The sequence below is a fragment of the Ursus americanus genome, chromosome 9 (genome assembly GCF_024610735.1).
Source record: "Ursus americanus isolate L20-20 chromosome 9, mUrsAme1.1.p, whole genome shotgun sequence".
NCBI classification, from domain to species: domain Eukaryota; kingdom Metazoa; phylum Chordata; class Mammalia; order Carnivora; family Ursidae; genus Ursus; species Ursus americanus.
The window spans coordinates 54,085,935-54,108,710 of NC_142135.1; the positions used below are offsets into that span (position 1 = coordinate 54,085,935).

General features: G+C 34.3%; 1 long non-coding RNA gene across 2 annotated transcripts in view; it reads right to left on the reverse strand.

Annotated features, from left to right (window-relative positions):
- LOC123797948 (uncharacterized) overlaps positions 1-22,776 on the reverse strand; it is a 253,800-nt gene that overhangs the window by 46,717 nt on the left and 184,307 nt on the right. For both annotated transcript variants that reach the window (XR_015725818.1, XR_015725819.1), the window contains 2 exons: positions 9,575-9,764; positions 7,155-7,275 (listed from right to left, as the gene is read on the reverse strand). This is a non-coding gene — a long non-coding RNA (uncharacterized LOC123797948). The remainder of the gene's footprint in view (positions 1-7,154; positions 7,276-9,574; positions 9,765-22,776) is intronic.

Below are 22,776 nucleotides of genomic sequence, written 5' to 3' on the forward strand. Positions count from 1 at the left end.
TCTTGAATGGGTTGTCTGAAACAACACACGAGCTAAGGGTTAAAGTTTGGTACTACACTTGGATAGAGGTCCACTTTGATATTCTCACTAGATGATAGGGATTGGCCCGGCAACTCAGCATGTTTCACAATGTGATGGATAAATATATTGGACCAGGCACACAGCTAAATCCATTCTCTTCATCTATTCCTAATCTAATCAAAATTAGTTAAAAGATAGTAGTGCCTATAGTGATCCGGGAAGATTATCAAACACAAAGTCACCTGGTAGGGGAAATGGGCTTTTATTCATATACCGATAGGTAAAATAAGATAAGAGAGGCACACCATAATGGAGTATGCATTAGGTGCTGTGTGGGCACAGAACATATAACATAATTGAGTCTGATTTGAGTGGGGAGCCAGCCACAGGGAGGCTAAGACATCAATATTTAAGAACGATTAGGAATAGTCATGTGAATTGTTAAGAGAAAAGAGTGAGAGATTCAGATATTGCTTCTCTAACATTAATGTGATCAGACGCACTAGTCTGTTCACGGCTTCTCATAATCTCCCCGTTTATTTGTAAGCAAATTATAAATTCCTAAAACTAACAACGAGACCACCCAACCTGCTTTTCTAGACACCTAAATATTCTCCACAACATAAATTCCTCACCATTTTCTAGACGAAAAATATACTCTCCTTGTTCTTGCTTCTTAGTTTTTTTGCTCATAAAATACCTCCTCAAATATTTACACATTTTGAAAATACAGTTACCCATTATTGTCTCTTTAATTACCCCTTAAGGGGTAATTGTTTCTATACTATGCTAATTTTCCGTCACATTTCATGGACATATCACACATAACCTAGTTTTGTGAACATCTCTTTCCATGAACTTTTCCCCTAATAGCTCAAGAGTGCTTCACAGTAAAGAACCACATCTTAGCTATTTCTTGTGTCCCCCACAATCTAAAGAAACAGTGCCTTTAAAACATTAGCTTTTCAATACAATGTGGGCCAATATATAGCTCGATCAGTAAGTTTTCCTAAGCAATACAGTTCTGGTCATTTTGTTTTACTTAAGAAAGTCATTCAAAATTTTAGCTTAGACAGTCATGATTTTTTATAAAATTCTTAGTTAGTCACCTCATTATTAACCTAACACAGCATTATTGTTAAAAACAAACTGGGCAAGCTAGCTGCACTACAAAAGCCAAGGGCTTGCAATGAATCTCACTATAATTACCTCATATAATTTTTACAACAGAATACAAAATGTGCCAAGGTGGAAAATATTGCTTATCACTCTGGAAAGGCAAAGTTCCATATTACTCAAGATCAAACTGCTTTCTCTTAAAGGGGCCCCAAGCATTTGAAGCAGAGGAGCAGAGGACAAAACGTGTACCCCATTGATATTCTACTCAGTACATTAAGGAATAGATTCTTATGGTCATAGCTAACATAGTGAGAAGTTTTGGAGAGGGAAGTAATATAATTTTAATCCTAGTCATTATGTTTTAGACAATATTTAATTGATAAAATGTACAGAAGCCTGTATTTGTACTCAGTTTCACTGTTCCTCCCATAAACTCCTTTCATAAAGCCTAAAAATTTCCGATACTACAAATGGATTTTAATGCTTGACTTTCAGATTTTATAGGGGCATCCAAAGACCCCTCTTTGCTTTCGTTTTTCCCCCGAATACTGATTCTATACCTAAGGGTCCACCACAGGGCAGGCAGTGGGTTTCTTAAAATGCTACATATCTGAAAGACAATAGGCGAGTTAATAAAATTTTCAAGTTAGGAATGTCACAATAGGCATGTGTTTCCATTCATAAAGTATGTCTTGAACACACACAAACTATCCTTTGTCATCTGTTTCTGCCCCATTTCGAAATTATTCTCTGCTATTAATTAGAAGTGACTACAATTTGATTAATCTCAAACATGTGTCACATATAAACAATGTGGAGAACTGAATTCAATATTTTCTTCCCTTGGAGTATGCATGGTGTTCATAGAAAGAAACCGAATATATATTTTAAAACAATTTGAAATCTAGTATTATCACACAGAGGGAGAATATTGTCAATGTCACATTCTAGCTTATTTGAAGTATTAAATTTACAGAAGAACCTAATTATATATGGTTTCTTAGACTGAAAATGTAAAAACTAAGTGAACTTTTTTCTCTCCTGTTTTACCACTAAAACTCTCATTTCCAGAATCTGTTCCTTCATCTTGAGAATCTACCTGATTTTCGTCCCTGTTTGGCGTTTAATTGAACTCTTTGGCAAAAACTTCCCAATACCTGCAAACTCACAGTGGACAAATACACATTGCCTTAGCTTCGAGAAAGGAAAGTTTCAATTCACAAGGGAAAAATGTCTTTTTGCTTAATTTAAATTATCAGTATTAATATAGGATATGTACTAAAACACTCATTTTTCAAAGTGCTAATTCAATTTCCATAAATGCACTAAGCCTTTAACCGGATTATAGAAGAAAAATTATATGATAAAGTAGTTGTGATTTAAGAAACAACGATTCCATTTAGGTTTTTCTGTTCAACTTTCTAACAAAAAATGTTTTTCTTTCTTATTACCCAGCCCGCAGTAATAAGTGAAATATAACCCTGATTAAGTTTTCCTACAGCTGTGTATAAATCAATAGGTGCAACATCCCAAAGGAGACACACACTGCGCGGTCCTCCAGGTCCCTAATGAATGCAAATAGAATGACCTTCTTCTGACAACTATGAATATTATTTCACAATTTCACCATTGAAATCGCTGCCATCAGCAATTCATACAGCAAACATGGGGACTACAATAGTTGTAAATAACTATTCATTATGGAAAGAAGGGAGTGGAAAAAACTGAGCCTGAGTTATGCAACTTTTAAGCCTCGAGCTTCACTTTTATGTTTCATTTTGATATGGAAATTGTCTTAAATGTAACCAATCTTCATTTTAGTTCTTTCCTCTCTGTTTTAGGGGGAAAAAAAGATTAACGTGAATCAATGTTTTATGCCATTTAATGGAGAAGTTCAATATTGAAATGCTTTTGTAAATGAAATAAAATCAATCCGTAATATTGTAAAGCTCTAAATACTACATTCAAATTATTAGGAGGCTATGGTTATCTTCCATCAGAAATAGCTGGCAGAGGGGCACCTGGGTGGCTCAGTCAGTTAAGCATCTGCCTTTGGCTCTGGTCATGATCCCAGGGTCCTGGGATCAAGTCCCGCATGGGGCTCCCTGCTTAGCGGGGAGTCTGCTTCTGCTTCTCCTTCTCCCTCTCCCTCTGTGTGCGTGAGCTCTCTCTCTCTCTCTCAAATAAGTAAATAAATCTTTTTGAAAAACATAAATAAATAAATAAATAAATAAGATAGTTTAAGAAATACCTGGTGGAAAAATATGTGCAGAAAACCCCATTGGTGTACTTATCAAGACAGCAGTACTCATAGTGAACATGCAGATGGCTTTAGAAGCTATGAAAACATAATGACATCAAGACGACACCTATGGGAACCTGAGAAAAGGTGCGAGTAATTAAATCACATTATTGTCCATTTTGACTGAAGAACCACTTTATTCCAAAATACAATAAAACTGCATGTCCTTACGCTAAATCATATTCAGTTTGCCACAAAACTTCATTATACCCATGAAGATGTCTCATTAAGCAGAATTTAAACTCAAATTTTATCAGAAAAGTAATTAAATATGTTAAACCTAATTCTGCTGACCACTCATCTATATACTGAAAACTCCCATTGCAGTTCTAGAGCCGAGAATATAATTAGCCAGTAGGATTCAAACACTCATTAAAAACAGGACTTCTCAAATTGCAACAAGTTTCAAAGAGGGACTCACAACAAGAATATTCCACTCCCATACAATTCCAAAAATTTCTCTTCCACCCCCATTCTATAATTAATTTTTATACCTCCACATAGGACTGCAGACTACAATCACATAATTACTCGATATCCCAAATACGGATTTGTGACATGCACCAAATATATCTATAGAGAGATACTAACTTACTTTAGTATGCAGTTGCACTACTATTTTAGCATAGAGGCAGCTTTCTATACTTTCAAACCCGAGAACTGTTTTAAAGCCCATTCAAACAATGTCTTGAAACAGCTAAGAAAGCATTCCGTTGTCTGGCAATATCAGACATAGATGGCATTTTTTTAACTGTATTAAACAATCTCCACGTGATGACATCTCCTAAAGATGTCTATACTCTCACACCTGTAATGCTTTCATGTTCAAAATGAATCCCTGCTACATCTCACTCAATATTGATCTTTAAGGCATTTCTCCCAATCCTTTTCCCAGTGTGGTCACTGAACGGCATCAGAGTTCAATAGGAAGATCAGCTGCTCATCCACTTTTTGCTAAAGCAATTTGTATTATGGATTTATTTTAGCAGTCTACAGTGGCAGTTGCTGTTTTTACTATTTAAATGCTTTGATTATCTGACCTTGCTTACTTTATCTTTCTAAGTGCTATGCATGGGCTTTAAGATGATCAATAAGTGGGGATTCCTCTACAGGATTATGTTGAAATCAATCTCAATTCAGACTTTTTGTATTTTATGTTTATTACTTGATCTGTCTTAATTGCATTCCTTATTTTGGTAAATAAGTTTGAAACACACACTTGATTACTCAGGTAAGAGTCACATGTGTTATAAAAATAGCCTGTATTCTTTACACATCATTTTGTTCATTCTTTTAATGTGAAGAAGGAAATAATTAATTCCTAGATATTTTATTCAAACACCTTTTCATTATAAATAAAGACCTATTCCATTAGAAGAAAAACAAAGTTACATATATGCAAGTAATTGAAAAATCTTGAAACACATTCATGTGCTATAATGAATTGTAATAACTATGGAACTTCAAGAAACACTGTTTTTACATATATGTTGCACATAAACATGTTTATAAAACTTGTTACAGAAGCAATTAAAGCACCATAGAGGAAAAACCAAAGCGAATTCTCAATAATCACATCTTTGAAAATCAATAGGAAAAAAACTATAAACTTGTTGAATATCATTAAAAAATTTAATATTCAAAGTAATAAGAAAAACATCAGTTTCATACTCTCACTACTAGTTACACAATTTTAAATTTTGAATTAAAAGAGGAGTAAATTGGAAGCTTAATGTGCTCTGCATACTTTTAAAATCAAATCTACAAACTTAAGAACCAAAATTCTATAGTAATTATCAATAATATTAAAGAAAAGTAAACTAAAATTAACTATATAAGGCATTAGTGTCATGGAATATGAATTATCACATACAACTATTAGAACTTGCCAAATATTTGGTCTAATTCAGTTACATTTTGTATCTTCTGGGCTGAGGTGATCACATGAATCTCTTGAATTTTATCTTTGGTTCAACTCGTTCTAACATGATTTTTCAACATCAAAAATAAAAGAAATGCAGGTATGAGCTAAAAAAGGAATTGATGTAAACTTCTTTTGAAAAATCCCTTTTTTCAAATCCAATCTACTGTCTAAATATCTCTGTCACCAGCTCTTACATAAAATTACAGTGAAATATTTTTCCACCTATGTAAAGTATAAAATCTGCAGTTTGCTTCAATGACCAAAAATTCAAGCAGTAAAGAACCTGAGGTAAATAAACATATGATTATACACAGAATATTTGCCATATGTTCACCTGTGCAAATACAACATTTTTTTTTGCTTAAATAAAACTCTCACAGGGCTAGGGAATATCACATATGTTAAAAGGTATATATTCACATTTTCATACTTTGAAATTATTGGCCAAAATGATTTAGTATTTAATAATTTTCATTTCAGACTAAATTATAGACTATTGGTACAGTAATTTTTCTTCTGCCGCTCACATTAAATAAGATACAACGTGTGAATACTAAAATAAAAACAAAGCCATCACAAGATAATCCATTTAAATAGTGATATGCATGAAGTTAGGGCAGGAAAATTAAGATGCCTAAACTTGAAAATAATGAGGAAAGAATTTAATTACCAAATAGTTGCTATAATGATTTTCCCCAAAACTCTTGGAACCAACTAGCATCTTTCTACTGTTTGCGGCAGAATAGCACTTAAGAGAAACATTTTCCAGAAAGTTTTGCATCTCTGTAGATTACAACCCTGGCAAGACATGTCCATACTTTTTTCCTCAAGTGGGTAAATGTTAAGAGAGAAGAATCCAAGTTTCATGATGCAGCAACACAAAGCTGGGAAGTGAAAATTATGTTGCAGCGGAGTCTTGAAAATATGACTGTAAAAGTTAATCAATAAAATGTCTATTCCTGTCTATTCACCGGAGGCCCCAGCTGCATAGCTTCACTCAATCGATACTACAAATTATTACGATTTCCAGGTTCCCACTGGACATTCAGAACAAATCTTTCAAGTATAACAGGCTTATACTGAGTATATGGTGTGTGTTCTTCACATTTAGCTCAAAAAGAGAGGAGAAAAATAAAATCTAAATCCTATATGTTCTTTAAAATAAAACACTCAGCTTTATGGAACCAATAACTTACAAGGCATATTTTAAAGTTAAAAACAATCTTCCCTTTGATTGCCAAATGTTTTACTACTTTTTTAAACTGTTTCACAGTTAGTTAAGAAATGACTAACTCAATAATAGATCTTGGTGGTACTGGAACCTGGCGAGTCCTGAATGACTAGTCCCAAATAAGTGAATGGAGGAGATCATTTTGAGATAATTACTTATCAAAAAGTCACTTGGATGCATTATCACTATTAGAAAGATGAATGGAGAAACCTGACATACATTTCCAATTGTAATAGGTCTCTTAAAATACACATTCTAGTTTTTGTTTTTATGACTTATATCAGCACATTGCAAAAATTATGTTTCAGGTTTTCATTTTTTTCTATTTTTATGAGATTAAAAAAATCATGATTTCAGAATTGAGTTTGTCTTTAAAAAAAAAAAAAAAGTCCCAGAATATTTTGCTCTAGTGAGACCTTCTGCTCTCTATAGCAGAATTCAACCATAATTGCAAACTCTAGAAACTACTCAAGTCTTCTAAACATTTCACCCTGTATCAGTTAGTCAAAATCCAAAGACTTTTCCAAATAAAGGAATGACTGGGTAAAAGAACTCACTATAATGTTCTCATGCCATATGACACCTGATGTGGTTTTCTTTCTTCTTACTGGTGAATACCATGGTGCCTGGCACTGCCCAATACCAAATCAATTGGTAAATCTGCCCAATTCATGCCACCTGTTGATTGAGTGGAGAAAAGAATAAAAATAAATAAACTAAGTTAGAGCTTTTTATTTTGACTAGGCTAAAACGGCTTTGGTTTCATTTTACATTTAAATAGTAGTATGCTTTTTCATGTTTAGACACATATCTAGCATGTAGGCATACCCTGTGACAATATATATTGAGGCTATATTTTTTTTTAAAGGTGAATTTCTCTTAAGAAACAATCATCGGTTTGATTATGATCATGTATCAGTCTCTTTAAAATCAACAACATATTCTCGTAATATGGCATAATAATATTTATAATTTTTTGACATCTAAGATATTTAATTATTAAAAGCCATTGCAAATAGTCAAAAAAAAAAAAAAAAGAGAGACCGTTACAATTTTAACTACTCTCTCAGGTGACATTTGTGCACCTTACCAGTAATTTCACATTGAGAGAATAGTGTACTTAATTTCATGATCAAGCTACATAGGAAAATAAGATAGATAAATATAGATCAAGTACATAGAACTTAAGCATAGTCTTTCATTGTTATTTAACTGGACGAATCGCTGTCTGATTTATTTACTTATAAAAACCCAAGATTGGAAGCAGATCTTTGCATGCCAGTTTTCAGATCAAAAATGGTATTTTTTTGTGAGTGCACTGAATAATATGCCTTTATGTGGTATTTAACTGTAGAAAAAAATGTTGGCAATATTTTAATAACATTAAGTTCACATGGACCACTATCATTAGCTTTATATTAGTGTTCACAAACATTTTTATATATTTCTTATTATCTAAATATATCTTAAGTATATTGTTCCCCTAATACAATTCAGCTTTTTAAAAGACCATAATATTTACAACAATAGTACATTACTACAGCCATTCCCAAAGAAACTTTGCCCAATATGCTTTTAATTCTTGGTACCAATTTCTACCTTTTAATATTTGTTAAATGTGACTTTTTTGTTGTCTAAGTTCTGGCAGCTGACTAAAGGTACATTAATGGCAAACAGGATTTATCTGAGTATTTAATTTTATTTAGAAGCCTGTAAAATGTCATCCTAGACTGTAAAATTATTTTTAGTGCCTTCTATTCTATTAAACCATAGAATTAAAACACAGAAATAAATTCCTCATGAATAAATTTCAAAAATTTCACTTTTACATTTTAGCATTGTTAGTTAGCTTTATAAACTATAAATCAAAAAAATTTCAACATTCTTCATATGCAATATTTTGAAATATTATTGATAGATATATCAAGATATGCAATAAGTAATGAAAGTTTAGAATGTGGCTTCCAAAGATTAGTTAATATCAAATGCTTTTTTAGCTCTGGCCTCAGGATTGTGTTTAAAGGTGTGAGTGACAGGAGAAGAAAAAAAAAGTTTAGGTATGTGTGCTTTATCTAACTGTGATTACTCAATTTAACCAGTGTTCGGTGAGTAAAGTGTAATTCTTGACAAATACAGAGAGAGCCAGAGAAAGAGAGAGAGAAAGGGGGATGGGGGAGAAGAAGAGAGGGAGAGAGGAGTTCATCTGGGCTCTGCTACTTTTAAAAAATTATTTTTAAAAAACACTAAGAATATCAAGCAAAAGGCACAGAGGATAGAAGACCTAATTATCAGAACACTCCCAAAACAGAAACTAACATTTATTTGAAAAGTAAATGATAAAATCTGAAAACATAGTATTAAGCATAATAATTACACAAAGATTTAGATGATGAAAGCAGAAATGAACAACTGGAAGATGTTTCACTAAAACAATTCTCATGAATGTTTCAAAACAGCATAGGTCTTTGTTACTTTTCTACGTAGTTCTTTACATGCCTCAATGGTCTGACCAAAAAATTCTACTCTAAATGTCTCTCAATTTAATAGTGTCTTGCTTAGAGCTGCTACTTTAACAAAAAAGAAAGGCAACAAGAGCCATATGTAACCTTTGGACTCCAAAAGGAGAAAGATGAGAATGCCATTGGCAGATAGGTGCTACAGAAACACAGTGTATTCTTTCTCTTGGATCTTACCTTGAACATTTCTTGATAGTTAACAAGAAAGTTGACCAGCACATCATTATTTAGAATCACAATAGGACAGTTACAATGTTCAGCATGTGCCATTTCAGTTAGGAAATGATGCAAATTCAAAGTTTACCTATTTTGGAACCAACAATTTATTGAACAAGCTAGCACATTTACACAGAACCTCTTGCAAGACAGACAGAGTTAAATATTTAGCAACGAAAGTCAAAGGATTGACTTGATTTTAGTATGTAAAGTAAAACTTTCTGAAATACTAAAAAGCAACTCACTTGTAATCATTTTTTTCTTCTTCAGAAGCAATAATCCCTTCTGTCACTGTCTTCAGCTCTGCCTGGGGTTTTCTACTGTTCTGTTCTTGGCGAACTGTTTCTGCTATTTGCTCAGTTAGCTGCTCTTGAGTAGCTTTCAAGCTGGATTCCATTAGAAGAAGTTTTTCATCTTGACTGGCAAGTTCTTGGGCTGAAAGATAAAACAAGAACATTGCCTTTTAAAAAACCAAGCTAATGTGTTTTTTTTTTTCTTTTGTTTTTGGTTTAAATTTTATGCAATGCAACTTTGAGGAAGATTTAAACAGATCCTTCTTGTCAAAATACAAGCTCATGCATTCAATTTTCAGATTCCTTTATTTAAAGCACAAGTAAACAAAGGTATGTATGAAGGAATACAAGATGCATGTCCGTAACCTCAAGTTTATAAAACATTTGAATTCAAAAATTAGATGTCTTAATCAGAACACAGTTTGCTGCCTTTAATTGTGAGATTTCTGTTGCTAAATAAGTGTATTATAACAGAATAACAATAATACAAAGTATTCTTTTTCTTTCTTTAACATAGGCCTCCAGTATATTTATATGTATTCACATAGACAAAGACTGATACGTTATAAATTATGCCAAAATGATGGCTCTTCGCTGATTTATTTTCATGTATAATATTTATGAAATTTAAGCACTTTTTCAAGGTCATCCAATAGATGGCACTCTTTCATTAGACCAAAGCAGACTTAGGCAGTATGCTTCAAGCTCTCAAAAAATAAGTGATTTAAGACAAAGACATTTTTCCTTTGTTCTTTGTTGACCGTATTCCTAGAGATATATATCTGTACCTTGTGTTAGAATATTTTCCCTTTATAAAAGTATTTATCTGTTTTATTTTTCCTATTTGCCTCAAATGCATGTCATCAAATGTAAATGTTTTTTATTTTATTTCTTTAATCATATGTTTGGATATATATTTATATACATTATGTTATACAGGGCATTTTTTGGATCTTTTCAAATCTCACTGGATATATAATCCATTGCATTAAAGATCACAATATTTTATGAAAATCAGTCTTTTCAATCTTGCAGTCCAAAATGAAGAAAAAAAGAAGAAATACTTTTAAGATCCCCAAATCAGTATAAACAGAAATGGAGAAGGCCATATTTTTATAAAAAAGAGCATCTTCCCTTTTAATGATTCTCATTTTATGTCCAAAAAATGGTGTTTATACTAAGCTTCAATAAAGTTAGAAACCAAGGTATTACAGTCTTACATCAGAGGTATCTTTTACAGGCAACCTCATAAAGAGGATACTCTATATAAATATTCTGCATTTATCACTCATCTTTGAAGTTGAATGATGTCTCCCTTATAAATTAGATCTAAGAATATCTGATTCTCAGTTTCTCTTTATAGATTTTGAGCAACTGACTGCTTATATTTTAATAAATATGTGCACGCATGTTCACTTTGTTTTCTTGCAAGTGTTCAAAATGACCAGTTTTGCCCCAGAAGAAATTACAGCATCTACTATTTTTATAGCTTAAACCTGCTATATATTAACAGTTTAAATTTGTGCCTCAGGAAACCACAGAGCTAACGCAAACAGCTAAATATTTAACAAGGAAGAATGCATCACCCAGAGCTCATCTTTATTAAATTCCAAATACATCGAAATCTCTCTGAACAAATGAGTTAAATGTTTAATAATTTCAACACATGTTAAAGTGTGGGGAAAAAATCCAATAAAGGACTTACAATGAGTTTGCTTTCAAAATTTAAAAAAAAAAAAATCCTTCAAGCTTAAAAAACATGTAAAGGCACTCTAGCCTTCCCTGTTCTTGACCAATAAAAAACGTACTCGAATGAATACAATTGATATTTTTGTAGTGATATGTTTTTAGCACTGTTAACATAGTTGCAAAACTAATTTGAGTGAAGTATTTCATTTTGTATGCTTTTTCACCTTTCAAAATACATATTTCTAATGAAAAAAGAAAACCACATGAAAACTTTTTAAATGAGTTTTGAGGAGAATTCTCAGACATTGAAATTGAGAGGTTAATGGTCTTGAAGTTAAAAGGACTTTGAGCGATTGGGCCACATACAAATGACTATGGATATAAGAACGCTTCGGGAAGTTTCTTTTTTGGAAGAATCTACTTGTACCAATAGATTGACTTCAAGACTACTTGAGTCGCCTTGTGGCACATACACAAAAAAGACCTTTTGTCAACTATGCATGACGTGAATTTTCTATGAAGTTTGCCGATTTTGAAATGACTAAGAGATTTATGCCTCCCGGTTCTCCTAAGAGTCTACTCTAATTCATTATGTGCTGGTTAAAGGGGGTAAATTATTTTAAGTTTACCTATGCCTTGGACTTGAGCCCGAGTTGATCCCAAGCCAGAGGCGCTCGCAGCTGCATGCTTTATTTACAATCCCTTTGTCAGACTTACAACTGCCCCAGGCTATAACATAGTGTACCTAATGTTCAAACTGGCAGGTAATCTTATGTCAAACATACTTCTTTGATTTAAAGTGATCAATAGATTCTTGTAAAGAGGTAATTTCTCTGATGTTTCCACCTTGCCTTTTTTACAGGTGATTCACACAAAAGCCTGCTTATATGATGTACGAACAATAAACAGAAAGCTATAATCATGTTTTTTCAGATGTTTCCGGTGCACAACGATTTTGGATCGATACACTGTGTAATACAATTATCTGCAATGATCTGGTTGTATTGAAAAAGAATTTGCAGGAGACCTCTAGGGGGTTTTATCCAGAAACACGTATCTGGCAATGTTGTGAATAGTGGAAGGAAAAATTAAGGGGTTGACAAACGCTGTCTATTATGTACCCAGTAACTTCATTAATATTTTATTTCATAAAAGTATTACACTACAAAGTTTAGACAAACAAGTTCAAAAGTAATAATGATAATAATGCTCACAGCTTCATACTATTTGTTTATATGGAACAGCAACAAAAAAACCCTTAATGAACATATGGACTTTAGAGAGATTCAATGTTGTGTGAATATCCTATACCACACATTATAAGCAATATTGATTATTTATGCTATGAAATAGATTCTTGTATTTCTATCTTATCTAAGCTATATAAATACTAGTAGATGTGAAATACTTCGATGCCTCTTCAACTACTTTTTTTTTTTTTACTAGAATGGTAAAATTCTAGACTGAGGATCAACTTGAATTGTTCGCAAGCACTGTATGTTAAGCCCTTTATTTCAAGCCCCCCCCCCCCAGATGAAGATTTGCAACGTCGGGGAAAGAGCTAAGATATACAGTCTGTATCCAAAAGACATTACACATTTCCTGCAAAGACCTGTGTAGAAACAACTCCGTTTTGTTTTCATGGTTCTCTTGAAGATGCTGACTCTTTGCAGCACCTACCTCAAAGCCCCAAACGATCCACAGTTCCTATTTTGAGCTTCTAATCGCATACCTGTGATGTGAAATTCTCTTTGATCAGGCTAGAACAGATTGCGTTCTGGTGAAGCTCACAATTTGGGGGACATTAGCGTCTCTCACAAAGACCTGCTCTATGCAGATTCTGCAGGTCCCCGTCTGGCTGCTGCAGACCTGATCTGGGGACAGAGATGGCTCCTTCGGATGCTTTCCTCCCTGTGTATCCTGGATGCTTGCTTTCAGTCTCCTGCCCACACTGTCGAGCCTCATCACCTTACCCACTTTGACTTTGATGGTTTCCTGTGCCTGCAGGAGCCCAGCTTCTGACTTTCTTAGAAAGTCCTATCTTTTGCGTATTGCCTGTGAAGACAAAAAGCATTCCAATAGTGCCTCTTATGATGTACTTTTTATATTGCATCCTGCTATTTTGAGCTATAGGATACTGGAGATTATACAGCCCCTCATTAGCAACTGGGTCAAGTATCCACATCTCTTTTAGGATCAAAACCTTAAAGGGACTCTCTTAAAAAAAAAAAAAAAAAAGTCCGTTGGAAGGAAGAGTCACCATTAGCTTAAATGCAGTGTTAATCAATACGTAAAGGTTCAAAAGCTAAAGAAAATGTTTCCCATAATTCTTAGGGAATTAAAAAGGAGACTAGTTGGATCAAAATGAATTCTTTCTCTCTAAAATATGAAGAAAAATTTAATGAATACAAAAAGTGTATTTGATCTCTTTGAGTTAACACCTATGTAACTCTTTCATTTAGCTCTAAAGCGAACGAATGTGACACAGGGAAATTCCTTCACCGTAAAGATAATTATGATAGTCTCCTAATGACTGCTCCATGCCACTTAAACTAATTAGCTTCGTAAGAATACCATGTTTGTCACTTTCTTTTTCAATTTTATTATCTTTTTAACACACCATGTCTCAGCTGTAAATCTGAGTGGGAAAAGACATTAAATATAATCAAAGAACAAAATGATAAACGAACGTCCTTCCTTCAAGTAAAATGCACTAAACTTGACTGGTGCTGATTTTGTATCCATCGATATGGTATTCCTGGCTGGGCTTTTCTATTGGCTTCCTGCCACACCTTGACTCTCTATCATGCTCCATCATGCTTCTTTTAATCTGAATATTTAGTGTTCTTTCATGTCTTAATTACAGCAAATTGCGGTACAGTTGGCACCATTTCTTGAAATTAATCCCAGAGCACTTTGTTTCTGTCAAGCAGTCAAAGCCTTGGAGAATAATAGTAAATGTTATTGCAGATCTAAATTTAAATGACTGTCTATGTATTTAACTTAAGCCTTTAATTATTCGTGCCGAACTGTTTTTGGTTCAAATGTTAAACATTATTCATTGAGAAGGTAGAATTACTTTAGACAGCTTAAAACCTGCAGATATGTTTGGCTATAATTTGAACACAACAATTATTTATATTAACATATTTTCTCAGGTGTACAAAACTTAGTAAATGGCATGTGATATCTTCTTATAGATACATATTTTAACATTCCATCACCTCTGTCGTTATTAATAAAAGTTATGGATTTAGGCCCATTCAATTCTAAATGGGTTTTTCCCCAATGAATTGTTAAATTGTAAACTGGACTTAAAAAAAAAAAAGATTTGGTAATACTATTGCTGATGTCTTTAAACAATTCTAGATAAAGAAGCATTTCAAAAGTTCTTACAAGCCTAAGAATTATAGCATTTTGTTTGTTCATTTTTCTACGGAAAACGTAAGGGTCCTAGAACTCTCAATGGCCAATTCTTTCATTCCTCAAATCTGAGCATATTCTACAAATATCTGGATTCAAAAAGAAAGCACTATTTTATAAAACAATATGAGTTTAAAAAGTCTAAGGTAGTAGAATTCACCAGTCATGTTTTATAAATGTGTATGGAAACAATGAGAGCTTGGAATATTCTGGGACATATAGAATATATTTTTGATTCTGTTTCAAGTAGTTGGCTTTCACGTGAATATTTTAAGAAGGAAAACTTAATGAATGATACAAATTATATATTTTATAAAGAGACTATACTTTTCAGTGAACCACATAGTAGGAGCCCGTGAATCACAGTGGTCCACTCTCTGAACTCCCACCAGGATATGTAGGTATTTATCCATCTACATGTTGCCAGCATTTAGCACAAAGTCTTATATACCACTCTATATAATAAGCACCTACTGAATTGGATTGGATAGATGGTGTTAATTTCACCTGTCAAACATGTGCCATTTTCCTCACAGGGAAAAATGTGTCCTTTGCTTTGCCTCTGAAATACAAAGTGAACATAGAAGGATTTACACGTACAGTTTTGGCAGATTTATCTTCCAGCCATCTACAGGCATAAGTTAATAAATACTAGTCTTATTTAGTTTTAATCTCTATCTAAATGAAACTTGATGGCGTTTCTATCACCACACTTACGGCATGCATTGAATTTAGTGACCAACAATGAGAAAAAGATGGATTCACAAAACTTAAGGTAAAATAGATACTTTAAAATAGATATTTCTCAATAATTCAGAAAAAAAGATGTGCGAAGTGGTATGTTTCCAGTTTCCTCTCCTTATCAATAGCAATGTGATTGTTGACCAGATATCTACTTCCCTGTTCTCACAGTCTCGAGGGTGTAGCTGATCTTTCTAACTACAGAGTTTCCTGGTGGCTGCAAAGTCGCTTTCAAGCTGCGTTATCTGCTGTTCTAGTGAGCAAGTTCTACTCGGTGTTTCTGTTGGGTAGCTATTACATGCAAAGGTGATGACTGCAAGCTCTTTTCTAGAATTTCAGTTGCAAGGACAGCTTTCTCCCCCATGTGTCGGTCAAATGTATGAGCTGTTGCGGCTTTTTCTTCCTCGGTGATCTACTCTTATTCTTAAATTTCCATCGATGTTTGCATTGCATTTAATATCATGGTTAAAAATGAGAAATTAATATTCATATTACCAGATATATTCTGTTCGTTATATTCTCGAAATATTACTATAGACCTACTTAGGAAAAAATAAATAAGCATGTTGCTCTGGTAGTACGGCTAATGTAAATGGAGAAACTGAGGAATAGCAAAGTGAAACCAATTATCTCAGCCCTGGGGTAGTTTCACAAACACTGGTGAGCCATCTCAGGGAATCAAGAAACTATAATATTTTTTGCAACAAGTCTAAAAGCAGAACCGCTACATACCTGTTTCATGTAATCACAGTATTTCTCCTAAGATTTATTCCAATATGCTTAGGCAATTTGATTTCTTATTTTTACAATTAATTACCAGGTACTTAATTACTTTAAAATTTTTATTGCATTTGACAAAATAATTTCATATAAATTTTCTCATTTCATCCCTATTATAAATGTAAAGTATTATCATTCCATTTTATAAATAAACTAAACTCCAAATTCTTTGATTTTTCTACTATACCATGCGATTATTTTTGAGAGACTTGAGTTTTATGATACAGTGATGAGTAATAAACTGACTTTTTAAAAAAGATTTATTTATTTACTTTAGAGAGAGAGACCTCATGCAAGTGGGGAGAGGGGTAGAGAGACAGGGAGAGAATCTCAAGCAGACTCCCTGCTCAGCATGGAACCTAACATGGGCTCAATCCCATGACCGTGAGATCATGACCTGAGCCAAAATCAAGAGTCAGATGCTTAACCAACTAAGCTACCCATATGCCCTGTAAATAAACTGACATTTAAATTAAAAATGTGTTTATATTACAATAATCATAATATACACCATGATAATACTAATAATCATCATCCCAATGTAAATCACAAATCAGTACAAACCCGGCACCTAAATGAAGTCATCTCTAAAGTTCCGGCATTGTAATTTGAACTCTTCACCATCCACTTATTTTGAGTGTTAAATACTACTTGCTTTGCAATGGAAAATAAATCTCTTTCTCATTTTTTAATGGGGCTGGATTTTCCCATTTGCATCAAGAGGAGGCAGTTGTGCATAGTGGAGGATTTCCTCCGAACCGCAAATGCAATCATGATTAAAAACCAGATAACATCATTAGCTATTAATGTTTAGTTTGCCCACATCGTGATTGGGTTGTTGGTCAGTCGATAAGTAGAGATGGAAATATGCATAATAGCAGAGAATAATTCAAGCAGATCTAAAGAATTGGGAATACTACACAGTAAGCAGTCAGCCCGTGTGTCATAAAGTAGAATCAGGAAAACTGAACTATAGGCAGTTAGCAAAAAGATTATAAGATGGAATCTTAGGATGTTAGACTGTAGGTAGGCAGAAAACACCAAAAATTAGAAGTTAAAATCAAGAGATATTAGAGGGTAGGCAGTGAATACCAAGTGTTCTAAGTACAAAGTGGTCTTTCCTCTAGATCCCATTTTACAAAGGGTCCTAGTTGAAACCTGCTGTTGCTTAATATGTAATAAAAACAGAAAATTAGAATTTTAACCAGTCTTATTATCATGAACTTAGCTGATCATTATTGATTGTTGAGATTCAAAAGAACCTCTGTTTGTAACTTTAGTCTACACAATGTGCCAGAATTAAGCCATTACTAGATTGAGGCCAGGGACTATATTATTAGTTTGTACTCAGTAGTCCTTGCACTGCTCTAGCAGATAATAGTTGCTCACAAATGCATGTTGGATTGAACCGATGTCTTCAGCAGCAATAATAATAGTGATAATAACATGTTAAATACACACCAAATTCCTGTATTTGGAGAACAATATCCATAAAGACATTGTATTACAAAATCTGATTCACTAATTTGGAATTCATATAGTAAAAATCAAATAATAAATTACTCATAGTTTCCAAAATCTGGAAAATAAGAAGGTTAATAATGATAGTTACAGCTATAATCTATGGTATCTCCTAAACATAAATGACTTTTATGGGAATAAATGACTACTTAATTCTGAGGAACAGCCATGATGATTGATCATATTTATCCCAAAGAACATATAAGTCTTTAAAAAGCAAAATGGAAAAATTCATAGCCAGGCTTCTTTAAAAGTTTAAAAGTGTTATTCTTTGTGTGTTTTCAAATAAAATTCAGGGTGTGTGACTGCAATGTTAAGCAGTACTAATACTCACTGGAATTTCTGTGCCAGTGGTTTTTTTATTACAACATAAAGTAGTCAAAGTATTATATATGCCAAAAGTTAACATCTCACCATATTGAACTAGAACCCAGAACAGGGTTTCCAAGGCAACTTAAGTTTCCATCAAAACTGCATCACTTATTAACTCTATGAACTTAAACTACTAAACTTCCCCAAGTCTCAGTTTGCTCACATTAAAATGAGCATATAATATCTCTTATAGAGATGCTGTTAAGATAAAAAGAAATAATACATTTGGTATATTTCTGACACAGTAGACACTTAAGAAAAAAGCTATTAATATTTTTATATCGGGTTATTTTTACCTTAAAAGTATATTTAAATTAAAGGGATTATGAAAATTATTATAGAGCCACCATGTATAAAAATTACTGTATTTTAAAATCTCATTATTTTTCTGAATCACGTGTTTAAATGTCTCCTTCCTATGTTTTGTATAATGATGAAACAAGTCCACTAAGGGAAGCCTATGGAATTTTTAAAAAACAGGCTTGTCAGATTATCAAGAAATAATCATAATCTAATAAAAAATTACTTTTGACAGAGTGGAAATGCAATCATTATTTTGTACTTATTTTCAAATGGAAGGTTCTGGGACTTACTTGGAGGTTTAACTCTGGTAAGTAGATGTTAACCCCACACTGATCTAATCTAGATGTCAGATGTCAAGGGATAGATCCAGGCCAATAAAACTGTCAGGTCAGAATCTGGTTTTCAAGCCAGATGTAGTAATACAGAGGACAGTACAGTATCTAGGAGGGAGGGAGAGAGAGAGATTGATTCTATGTGAGTACAGTTGTGATGGAGTCTTGAGAAAAAAAAGAATGTAGTTCAATGAGAATAAGGTTAAGGTACAAAACGGGCAGAATATCCCCAAAAGAAAGACGTGTCAACACCTAGCTGCTCCTTCTTCATTGTGGCCAGTAAGTTATACTTGAGTGGGGTGATCTGCCTGACCTACTTTCCCTATGAAAGACTCTGACAAAACACGATCAATAAACAAACAAAATAGACATTTCCTTGTTGTATACGTTGACTCATGGACTTATCAATTTGTTTCTATTAAAGTTGAGTTTGCACAGGGTGCCTGGGTGGCTCAGTTGGTTAAGTGGCTGCCTTCAGCTCAGGCCATGATTCCAGGGTCCTGGAAGCGAGTCCCTGCATTGGGTTCCCTCCTCAGAGGGGAGTCTGTTTCGCCCCCTGTCTGCTGCTCCCCTTGACTGTGCTCTCTCCCTCTCCCTCTGTCTCTCTCTGTCAAATAAATAAATAAAATTTAAAAAAAAAAAAGAATCAGTTTACATACATGTCCATGAGCCTTTTATAGATGAGGGAAGAAGAGATGGAGGTCCAAACAATGTACATAAAAATGGAATTTGGGCATATTAAATAAATCCACATACTACAAGAAGAATTTTCACTAAAAGCCCTTGAGAAGGCTAGCATACGTAACAATCAGCTTGAGCTAGGTAAGCACATAGATTTCTGCTCTCTCAGGACAGGTGTATCTATGGGCATAAGGCTGGTGGAAACACTGAAATCCAACCCATAAGTGGTGTTATACCCAGTCTCGCTTTGCTAGGACAGTTTCAGCAGGCTTTGGGGAAGTTTTGTGTAAGCTATAAATACTAACTTAAATTGATGCACTGTTTCGCATTTATGTACCAGGCACTATTCTAAATGTAATTCCATTAATTTCATTTAACTTAAAAAAAAAATGCTAGAATTCTAGAGGACGTTCTATAGATAAGGTGCTAAAAAAGTAATGATCAGTTGAATTGTTCTCCAGGAAATGGGCAATAAATTGACCAAGAAGGTGTAAGTCACTAAGAAGTCACTAGAAACATTGTTGCCAGCAGTTGCCACTACTACAAAAAGAAGAAACTCATGGTCTCAGTGGGAATCACCATGAACAAGAATCACCATGTTACCTGACTGGGTTGACTGAGAAAGAATGACTTTAGGAAGCACTAGGAGGAGCCAGCATTTTGATCATAACACTCTCCTATTTAAAACACTGCTGCAGCTTCATGTTGTTCGTAGATAAAGTTCCATGCTTAAAACGGGCTACCTGGCTTTCAGGCTCTGTCAATCTCAGAAATTCCGTTTTCCCTATTATGCACTGAATTCCAGTTGTACTGGTTTTCTTTTAGTTAACTTCAGAATGCCCTAAACTCCTTCCTTTGTCATGATCAGTACATGCTATCCTTTGAACTTGAATGCCCTTCCTCCACCCTTCCTTGCTCCCATCACCTCCGATCCTGTTACCTCCTTTCTTTCTCAATACCATCTTCAATCCCATGTTCTCAGAAAGCCCTCCCCACCTGATCCGCTGGAAGAGGGAAGACTCCTTTGACATATACTCTCATGAGTCCTGTACATTTTTACAGGATTTAAAATAATTACAAATACACATACAATTGTCTCCTTACTGGCCCAATGTGAATTTTTCTCACCAAATTGTATGTGGGCAATTTATCGAGTTCAGCATTATATTCCATGTACTTACCTTAGCGCCTGGCAAGGCTGTATGATCATGTGTCTGGTATATGGTAGGTAAGTGAGTGAATGGATAAATACATAATGAACTCCCATGAATGAACATTAGGACAGCATTAGAATGATAAACCTGTAAGTGCTTCAGCGATGAAGTACAGATAAAAAGTGAAAATTATTATTTTCCTTTCTTTTTGGAGAATTTCCTTTAACCATTCTTTAAGAGTAGGTAGGCTGGGGACGAATTCTTCGTTTTCCTGCATCTGAGAGTGAATTCATTCCCAAAGATATTTTTGCCGAATATAGAATTCAGGATTGATAGTTCCTTTCTTTCAGCACTTGAAAAATGATATGCATTTCCATCTGACTCCATAGTTTCAGATCAGAAATCTACTGTTACTCAAACCTGTGTTTTTCTCTGGGCAATCCTAGATTCCTCTAGATATCTAGGATATGTCATTTTTCTTTAGCTGCATTCATGACTTTTTCTTTGCTTTTGGTTTCCAGAAGTTGGATTATGATGTGGATTCCTTTGGGTTTATTCTGCTTGGGTTTTACTCGTAGCATCTAGAATCTAATCATTTAGGCACTTAACCAAATTTTGAAAAATTTCAGCCATTGTTTCTTTGAATAATTTTTCAGCCCCATGCTCTTTTCTTCTCCTCTGGGATTCCAACAACATGAATGTTAAATCTTTTGATACTGATCTACAGATCACCAAAGCTTTTTTTCTGTTTACTGTTCAGATTAACTAATTTCTTTCTTTCTTTCTTTCTTTTTTAAGATCTATTTATTTTAGAGGGAGAGAGAGTATGTGTGCATGTGTGAATGGGGGGAGGGGCAGAAAGAGAGGGAGAGAAAGAATCCTCAAGCGGACTCCCCACCGATCATGGAGACTGATGCAGGGCTCAATCCCAGGACCCTGAGATCATGACCTGAGTTGAAATCAAGAGTCCGACGCTCAACTGACTAAGACACCCAGATGCCCCCAGATTAGGTAATTTCTATTGTCCTATCATCAAGTTCATGATTCTTTCCTCTGTCATCTCCAAACTATTATTGAGCTGGTCCAGTGAGATTTCATTTCTTTTTTTTTTTTTTAATATTTACCTTTCTACAAGTTCCATAGTTTCTCTGTTTAAAAAAAAATACATTCTATTTTTTGCTGAGATTTTTCTTTTTTCTTCACTTATTATACAAGAGTTCATCATTGCTCACTGAAGCAAATTTATGATTGCTACTTTCAAAACTTTGCCAAATAATTCCAATATCTGAGTTTGATACCAGTATTTGCATCTACTGACTGTGTTTTCTCATTCAAGCTGTGATAGTTTCAGTTCATGGAATGATTTTTTATTTTTTATTGCATTCTAGGTATCTAGGATATGTTGTAAGATCTGGGGCCTATTTCATTTTCTTTTTCAGCCAACAGTTACCCTGGTTAGCTGCAGCACACAAGTCTGGGTATGATGAAACCATACATGGATGTTCATCTTCCTACTGAGTCTCACTGATCCTACTCCTGAAAAAATACAGCATGGCATTGCATTACCTTCTTTCTGCTGAATGGGTATAGAAACTCAGCTCCCTTGTGATCCCCACTAATACTACCCTATCAGGGAAAGCAGAGTGCCCACTAGCGCTACCTCATACCACCTCATACTGCCTCATTGCTGATAGGGTGGAGGACAGTGGGGATGGAGGTTCATGTCTCCCCTGGGCCTCACTGACACTGGGAAAAATGAAGAAGCAGGGTGCCAGGTGGCACCAATTTGCACTGCCTTATTCTACATTCTTGCTGCCTTGTGGGTGAAAGTTCAGCTCTTTGCTTGGCCCAACTAAAAACAATCTGGTGGGGTAATCAGAGTACTATCTGTTGCTGCCAAGGAGTGGGGGAGAAACTTGGCTCTGTGTTCAATCCACCTGATACCAGGGGGGCAGAGAGGAGAGTTTTTCCATTGGTATTTAAATGGAGCAAAGCAGATATTGTTTACTAATCTACCTGGCTACCCATTTCCTTCTCCCTTGGCTACATAGAGCAGGCCTTTCTCAAGTCTTTTTTGTCTGCATCTTTCGGTGGTTCCAGGTTGCAAGCCCTAGTTCCTCATACTGGCCATATAGCAAGGGAAAACAAACCCAGGGAA